The sequence below is a fragment of the Balaenoptera borealis genome (assembly GCF_965194805.1).
Source record: "Balaenoptera borealis genome assembly, chromosome: 5".
Classification (NCBI taxonomy): domain Eukaryota; kingdom Metazoa; phylum Chordata; class Mammalia; order Artiodactyla; family Balaenopteridae; genus Balaenoptera; species Balaenoptera borealis.
Window position 1 is genome coordinate 34,009,535 of NC_138862.1, and position 9,740 is coordinate 34,019,274.

Below are 9,740 nucleotides of genomic sequence, written 5' to 3' on the forward strand. Positions count from 1 at the left end.
ATATACCCACATATGTGTGTGTGTATGTGTGTCTGTGTCTTTGTAGACTATTCATGAATGTTTTGGGCCAATTTAAAATACCCTGTTTTTCCTGATGATAATTTTATAGCAAAATGTATTTATTATATGACAACTATTCATTATGTGATGGATCTTTTAATCTTCAATAATCTTTAAACCCTTGAAACTATGATGTGTGTAAAGTTTTACTTTGAACAACAAAATGTGATTTTAAAAATCTAAAATAATGATACTTCCACTGGTGTGTGTGCTTGTACCAGGTTTATAGGAAAGTGATAAAAAGTCAGAAAAGAAGAAAGAAGCAAAACAATGCAGAGAGAAAAAGCAGATTAAACAAATAATTGTATCAAGCAATGCTTGAATGCACTTGTAGTATATCAAAATTCTTAAACAATGTGTTACAGTACATGAAGATTTCATTCTATTTAAAGGAAATCAGTGGCTTTAAAAAATATATAAAATGCTATTCTTAGCTCACAGAATAAACAAGAAGCAATAAAGAATTTAGATAATAGAGTCTTTTATTAAAATACGGAGATGCTCCTAATTCAACTGATATTGATTGAGTTATGATAGGGCATTTTAAATATCTGGTTTAGTATTTCAAATAATATATCTGTAGCATTAATTAAACCAGAAAAAAAGACTAAATGTAGCAATCATTTCTAGTTAACTTTTTCATCAGAAATTCTCTTATTTTTTAATTATCAAATATCAAGTATGTAAGTCAAATTAGATCTGTGCTTTTTACCATGTAAAAGTCAAAGCCTGGCCTAAAAGGATATGTAAAATTAAGGGTGACATATAGATTGCATTTATAGCAGGGACGAGAATGTAATGTTTCAGATGCTGCATCAGGGAGAAAAAAGGAATCCTTTTGAAGACGTCTGTGATTCCAAGTAGCCAAATAAATCAGGATTGTGTGTTTACTAAACTGAATTATATGCATATCATGGAATAAATCTACAATGTTGGCTACAGTAATGAGTATACCCAAACTACATCAGTATTTCATTTGCTAATAGTAATGTATAGCACAAGACAGGTCGTAATGTGTTTGCAGAAGCATTCAGGCAAGGAACTCAGGCATGTAGGCTTATTTTGCAGTGCAGGGTACACTGATTATGCTCAAAGATTGTGTATCATCTCTGTTTGAGCCTATAAATCTATGTGGAAAAATTGAAGAGCAGATTTTGATAAGGTATTATTGGAATTAATAGAGTTGCAAAATATATACCTACGTGCAATCCTTGGGAAATAAAAACTATTTTTCCCCATCCAAAAGGGAAGTGATATTTTCTTTAGTATGTCATGGGTTTTCTTAAAAAAACATAATTTTCAATAATATAAAATATGTTTTTCAATACACCTTTAGGAAATTTAGGAAAAGTTTATTTTAAATAAAGCCCATTTATTTAGAAATTCCATTACATAATGAGTTATTTTTAACCTGGGGTAGATAGCCCTCTCCCCATTTTGGAAATTAAGGTTTAACAAAATGGTATACTTTACTCATTATTATAGACACATGAATATTCAAGAAATAGAATTTTCACTGTTTTTATCAAAACTGAAGAAATAGAATTAGGTTTTACAGCTCTAAGACCAGTAAGTTTCATTCTGTGCCATACCTTATCTTTGTTCAATGCAAAGTGTTGGAATACTATTTGCCACTATAAAATTATCAAGGGTAGCCCAATATTAGGCAGTGCATCCATTATCTTATCTTTTTTTTTTGTCACTTCTAAAATTCTATGAATTTGTTCATACAGCTGTGGGAAATCTGGCACTCATACATTTTTTTGGTGCAAATTCCAATCTGTAGAATCCTTATGGAGAAGAATTTGACAATGTCTAACAAAACAACATATGTGTTGATCTTATGACTCCAAAATTTCCCTTCTTGTGGAGTTTATGCTAAAGATACACCTCCAATAATATAAAAATACATAAATGTATATTTATTAATTGCAGCATTTTTTGTATTTACAATATACTGGAAACAGTGTAAATACCCCAAACATAGAAGAGTGGTTAATAAACTGGTATAGCCACAAAATGGTCATGCAGTTGTAAAATGGAATGTAAAAGATCTATAAGATCTGATGTAGAATGATTTTCAAGAAAATAGAAAAGAATATCTATACATACAGAGAAATAACACATTTTGTGAAAAAGGAAGGGAAAATTAAAATAATACATATTTGCTTACTTATGCATAAAGAGATAAACACAGAAAGGATAAGCCAGAAACCAATAATATTAGTTCCTTATGTTGAGATGGAAGCATACAGTGTAGAAAGAATAGAAATAATAGGGGTTGAGAAGAACACTTCTGTGAATATATTTTTTATACAACTCTGACTTTTTAAATTATGTTAATGTTTCACATACTCAAAAAATAATAAACTCAGAAATCAAAGGGGATAGAGAAAACATACTAACATAAAAATGAACAGAAACACATAAATTCAAGTACATTTCAAAAGAATAGTATAACTATAGGAAAGGGGGGGGGAATTAACAGTTTTTGGACAACATGCTCTTAGGCTAAACACAAATCCTGTACTTCAGTTGCTGTTTCATTTTCCTATTTTTATGTGTTAGCCACTCTTAAAGTACTTTCTGTGTATTCTGTGAGTGAGTAAATAGGTTAATATCTTGTGATAATGAGATCCCAATTTGTTACTGTGTTAGTTGGAAAGCTCCTTGGGAGCTTCCCAGGTGAAATCTGAAACTGGTCCTATAGGAGTAGGGAAGGGAGAGACTAAAGAAAAAGGCAGGTTGCTTCAGATTGGTAGGTGGCAGGTTTGGAATTGGCAGATGATCGATGAATACATAATAGATAGATATTGAAATAGAAGAGAGGATTATAGATATGTGTGAAAGTACGCATATACATTCATTTATTTCCTAACTCTGTCTTCTGATATAGCCAAGAAGCCATGACCTTCGGTAGCACAGAACAGTGGCCAGATTTTGGCTTCTATATTCAAGCCTTTACTAAAAGGAGCTAGAGGTCCTTCATGAAATGGCGTTGCCAGGACTAGATCAACTGATCCTAGACGAGCCTAGAATACATTTTTGTGCTAACAAGTCAGGAAGTGCTTAAAGAATGATGGAGATATTTCAAAAGAACACAAGATTCAACATGAAGGAGTCCATACTGGAAATTTCTGACAATTTAAGTATCAAATAAATAAATATAAGTAGGTAATTATAATACAGTGAACACAATAAGAACCCATGAACCCATATTGATATAAATAAATTAATATATGCAAACAAATAACTAAGAAGGGAAAGTTCTTCCTTACGGTAGAAAGACAGCTGAAATATGTAGAATTATAAAATTTGGTAACCATAAAAATAATAATTGACTTAGGCAAGAATCATCAATGAATGCTTAATTAGCACTTGAAAGTTTTATGATTAATAGCTAATTGTAATAATCTCAAAGTATAGTACCATAATATACTTATTGATTACAATGGGGAAATAATTTCACAGTGGATAAAGCTGGAAGTCATCACCTTAACTGAGTGATTAAAATTAGGATCTACAGTACTGGCAAAAATAGGCATTATGACTGCCTTGATTAGGATGCACTGAGAGAAAACACAACATGTGTTGAAAGCCCTTAAAGAGACACTGCGGGACTTCCCTGGTGACGCAGTGGTTGAGAATCTGCCTGCCAATGCAGGGGACACGGTTCGATCCCTGGTCTGGGAAGATCCCACATGCTGCAGAGCAACCAAACTCATGCGCCACCACTACTGAGCCTGCGCTCTAGAGCCCGCGAGCCACAACTACTGAGCCTGCGTGCTGCAATTACTGAAGCTTGAGCACCTAGAGCCCATGCTCTGCAACAAGAGAGGCCACCACAATGAGAAGCCCGCACACTGCAACGAAGAGTAGCCCCCCACTTGCTGCAACTAGAGATAGCCCGTGCGCAGCAGCAAAGACCCAACTCAGACAAAAAAATAAGTAAATAAATAAATAAATAAAAATAAAAGTAAAATTATATTTAAAAAAAGAGAGAGACACTGTGCCATTCATGAAGAGAAAAATCCTTCTGCTGGCTTTAAAGAAGTGAGCTGCCACGCTGTACAGGAACCTGTGAGATGACCATTAAGGTAAGAAATGCACGGGGGCTCTAGGAGATGAAAGGGAACCCTGGCTGACAGTCGGCAAGAAAATATGGAACTCAGTCCTACAACTGCAAATAACTACACTCTTCTAACAAACTTGGAGCTTGGAAGAGGACCCTAAGTTCCAGAAAGAAACAAAGCCCACCCAGTAACTTGATGGCATCATTGGGAGATATTGAGTGGAGGACCCAGTTAAGCTCTGCCCAGGCTTAACTGACCCTGACCCACAGAAACCGTGAGATAATAAATGTATGCTAGTTCAGACTGCAAAATCTGTGATAATTTGTTACACAGCAGAGACAATTAATACATATATGTTATTAGTATAATTTATCATCTCTACACCAGGCTACTAAAACATTTGACTGACACTGTCATGTTGTCCCTAATCATACTGAAAATACAGTGTAATACATTTACTTAAATGTTTTATATGGTGTAAAAACATATTCTTTTTATACATTTAAAAATTTGGATTTTCAAGTTGTCTTCTACTATTAATTAGATTTATCTTACAACTGTTAAATATGAAACCTACCACAGAGCCAAATTTTAGCTGTCAAATGATTTATTACTAAGAATACTTTTTAAAAAGTACATCTTTCCTGTAATAATATCTATATATGATATTACTTAAATAGTTATTTATTTACTTATATGCACAACAATTTAATTATTGATATCTGTTTGTGTGAGCATACTTTGAAACACATTAAAAATTCTTTTCTAAAAATCTTTTTATCAAACTTTACTTTTTAGAATAGTTTTGGATTTACTCAAAAATCAGAGAATATAGTACAGAGAGTTCCCAGTTTCCTTTATTATTAACATCTTAGGTTGGTATGATGATTTGTTACAGTAAATTAACCAATGTTGATACATTATAATTAAAGTCTATAGTTTATTTTAGATTTTATTAGTTTTTACCTAATGTCCCTTTTCTGTTGGAATATTTTGGACAATACTCGGGTATTGAAGAAGTTTCCTCAACTGGATTCTCTAATTCTTTTTTTCTTGATGAGATTAGTGCTATGGGTTAATGCTAGGAAGACCACAGAAGCAAAGTGCCATTGTCATTACATCATATCAAGTATACATATTGTCAACATGATTTATGACTTTGATGTTGCTATTCATGCAATAATTAAATAAACAGATGAGAATTGATGGGAGCCAGAGTCTCACTGTTGGAGTGGGAGTTTACAGATAAGCAGGGGAAGAAGCTAGAATGATACATGTGGTAATGGATTGGAGACATAAGAATAAACTCAAGTTTAGCTGAGTACAAATACAGAGGGTTATCCACAGAAATATTTATAGATATGCGTAAATATGCAGGTTTGTATAACCACATATAATTTTGCTCTGTTAGCAGAGAAGGTTAAAAACAAACAAACAAACATCCCAGTAGCAAGGAGCACATCTGGTACCCAGATCTTGTTTACCTTTACCATTCTCCAATAAAAGCTACCAGGGCTTCCTGTAGAAATACCTGATTCTAAGACTAGGGAAGAAAATACAAATATAGCATCTTGTAATTCCAGAAAGTAAGAAAATGCCCAAACACACACACACACACACACACACACAGTGATAGGAGTTCAAGGGCCAACTAAATGAGTCCTCAGTGTTCAGCCAAAGCTGAAACAATATGAACAATCTTAACATAGTATTATAACACAAAGTATAGAATAAATATCCATAAGACCATACAAACATTAATTAATTAATGGGAAAGAAGAGACAAATGTCTCATGCAGAATTATTCCAACTAATTTATGAAGATACTCCGCCCTCAAGTTGGGAGAGTATGACTCCCTATTCCAGGTATGGGCTGGACATAAGAATTTCTAAGGTATGTAGTGTGGAAATGTGGGGATGGAGTAAAGCAGGAAGGGAGTGACTCTACAGTGAAGAAACTTGACTTGGTGATTGAGGACAACAAGAAGTCATAAATCCTGTGTTATTTTGAATTACTTACTCCACCCACCTATAAGAGTATCTGAAATTTATTGTCTGATGTCAAACATGTTGGCATGCGCAGTCACAGGATGAACCAGGGCATTAGAACTGAGGATGGGTGCCTAAAATGTACTTAGAAAGTGACTGTATTTTAATGCTCTGTCTTGCTAGACACATTGCCACGTTTATGGATTAGAAATATATAATTAAATACAACAATTTAGAGTTACTTAAACTTATAAAAATTGGTAAAAATAATTCTGAAGTAAATGAAAGAATCTACATATAACTTGTTTCCCAGTATTATGTACATTTACCTTATCACTTTTATGCTATTTAACTTCAGTGGTTAATAGATTGCCTTGTATCTATAGATGTTTAATAAATAATTTTTGATTTGATTATGACTTCATAGAACAAAAAGTGCTATAAAGTGATTCTTCACTTTGGCATATTATTTTCTGCCCTTTAAAAGTGGAGATTTATGTATATGACAATTGCATAATTTTACATGATACTTCTGCTGATGAAAACCCAGTTGTTCTTTCAGGAAAAAAAAATGGAAAAGCTATCTTCTTTACCAATTAAAAATCAAGAGAATAAGGATTTTAATAAGCCTCTTGAGAGACTTGTCTTTTCTGTCTTTGATAAATGCATGATTATAATAACGAATTATATGAGTAGCAATAATTTCCCAGTAATGTGATCATTGAAAGACCTCCCAACTGCAATATATCAGTATTAATTGGGAACAGATGATCATTTTAGTGACATGCTCAAGTCATCATCCATATTTCAATACTTCATGAATACCTGAATATTCTTAGTGATTTTTTTTTAAGATTTTCAGTGCAAACTTTAATAGGGTTGTTTACTTTAAAACTAGGAAAAAGTAAAAAAAAAAAAGAATTAAGGTTTGTTAATTAAGACTATTTGAGAAAGATATTTTGAGGAAGTGAACCAAGTGTTCACTTTTCATTATTTTTGGATGTAGAAAGACTTTAACATTTACAATTATGCTATGTATTACCAGTTTGGGTATGTAAGCAACATCAAGCAACATTGATGCTTGTGTCCTGAACTACTGATCCAAATTGTAGGATATAATCTGTTAATTTTAATAGATATTCAAAATATGAAATAATGCACCCCCCCAAGTCTCTACAAGAATCTTGTATTTCCTAGTGATTATTATTTTTTCTTACATAGTTTATTTAAGAACTGTGTGTATCTTTCTCCACCTGAGAAATGCAAGCTATAATATCTCTGGTATTTGAAGGGATTCCAAAGCAAATCAAGTTTGTTCATGTCTTCTTACTTTCTATAATTAATTGTATATTTCTTAATTTTTAATATGATATTACAGTCACATCCTGTTATTAAGCTTACCAAAATGTCAAAAGAAGTTTTTACCACAGTTGAGTTCCGAAGGTTCAGCTAGTGCTCTCTTTACTGATAAATTATTCAATATTCCATATTTTTAGTATAAATCCAAATTTTTGATACAGTATATTATGCTTCTTTCTTCTATAAAACCAATAATGTTTTTCTGCAGTTTGCAAAGTCTGTATTCTCTCCATTGTCTTCCTTTGCACCTCACTATTCTGGTTATTTTCTTACTTCTCTGACTACTTTTTTCATTTTAGTTTATATATTTTCCTTTTTCATTTGAAATTCTTAAATATCAAGGTTCTACAAGTTCTGTTAGTTATTCATTTCTATTTCAATTACCATTCCCAGTAATCTTTTTTCCACATTCATTAATTCATGAATCTGAAAATGATGTTTCCCGTCTTGAGCATCTGTCACTGTTTTAAATATTACAATATTATCTCACTTAACGTTTACAAAAACTTTGGCTGACTAGTGCTATTATTATTCTCTAATTTCAGATAAGCAGACACAGTGAAGTTAAGTAGCTTGCTCAAGGTTACACAGGAAAGTGATGGAGTCAGGGTTTTGTTTTGGTTTTTTTTGAAGCGAGGGTTTTTGACCCTGGACTCCAGTTACTGTGTTTCATGGATGTTTTCTGTAACCTAAATTTAATGATTCTGTTATTTTTCAATATGTGTCTTTTTGCTCGTCCATAACCCATTTCCTCAAGCTAGTAAGAGTGTTATTCTCTTCCTCTTTATCCAAATTCATTAAATTCTTTCACTTCTCATTCACACATGATTTTAACATCTAACCTCTCCATTCTCATCTCAACTGCTCTAATTTTGGACCTTGTCATCTTTTATTTTGGTGATTACAACAGCATCCTATCCCTGTCATCGATCTCTTCTCCTATCCCATTTCAAATTAATTGATCATCACACTGACGGCATTGTCTTACCAGAGAAAAAATTGGCCATGTCACTATGTCTCTAACAGATCAAATTATTTTGTTTAGATAATAGCATTTAAAAAAACAATTGTATGTCTTTAATTGGCATTATGGCCAATGGGAGGGTATGGCCAGGCCTACTGTATTAGTCCCGATGTTACATTAAGAGACAAAACTAAAACAAATTTAACTGTGGTACAATGAACAAAACACTATATGGTAATTGGTATACTCTTTATTGTCTAAGGGTATCCTGAGTTCCTTTGACTTGAAAAATTTCTCATTCTCTGTAGTCTTCACTGGCCATTTCCATTGGAGGACTTCTTGAGAAACAAAGGAGAGAATAAAATGTGACTTACTGACTCACTTGGATCCTTGACCTTGTGAGTATACCTTGTATGGCTCGTTTATTAGTTATTGAACAAATTAGGAGCCACTAAAACCAATCATGAGTCTCCATTCTCAATTCCCATCTGCTCTGAAGCAGGACCAGCTTTCATATTGGTCCACAGACTTTCAAAACCTTACCCCAGCTTAACATTTCAATTTCCACCATGTCCCTAACGTATCCTGTGTGAAATTCTCCACATTCTGGAGACACTGTAGATGCTTTTTGTAGTACTGGCCTGTAGTATTCAATTCTTTGACAAACTCATCTGCAAAACCTACCAAAAATAGTGACTCTTCAATCAAGCCTTTTCCCAACTTTCCCAAGCAGTCTGTTGATCTATACTCTGCACGGTATTTTTTCATGGCTTCTCATATTTTATCACAATTTACCTGCCCCATTCCCATTATCTTCCTTGATAATTAGAACCTTAAGAGCAAGAATTCTGTTCATTTATTCACTCTATATATCATGTTCTCTTTTCCATTTCTGCTTTTATATTTGTTTTATAACTGATATCACTTGATCTGTGGAGAGTTACTATTCTCCTCCTCTAGATGCCTTTTGTTTTGTGACACAATTGTTTCTTTACTTTGTAGTCATGTTTTTATTCTATTTTCATCTCTTCACCACCATCTGCCCTCACCATTAAACCAGCAAGTACTGTGAAGGTAAGGATTTTATCTCACTGATTTTGATTCCCTCTAAGGCCCTAGCACATTGCTAAGCACCATTCCACCACCAAAAAGAATTCTAATTATTTTCCCTGATGAATCCTGTATTTCAATCAAACTGCATTTTTATGTACAAGTTAATTTGTTATTAATCAAATACATATAAAAGTGACCATTAAAGTTGTCATTAATAAAAAATAGCTAGTGTACTGTATTGA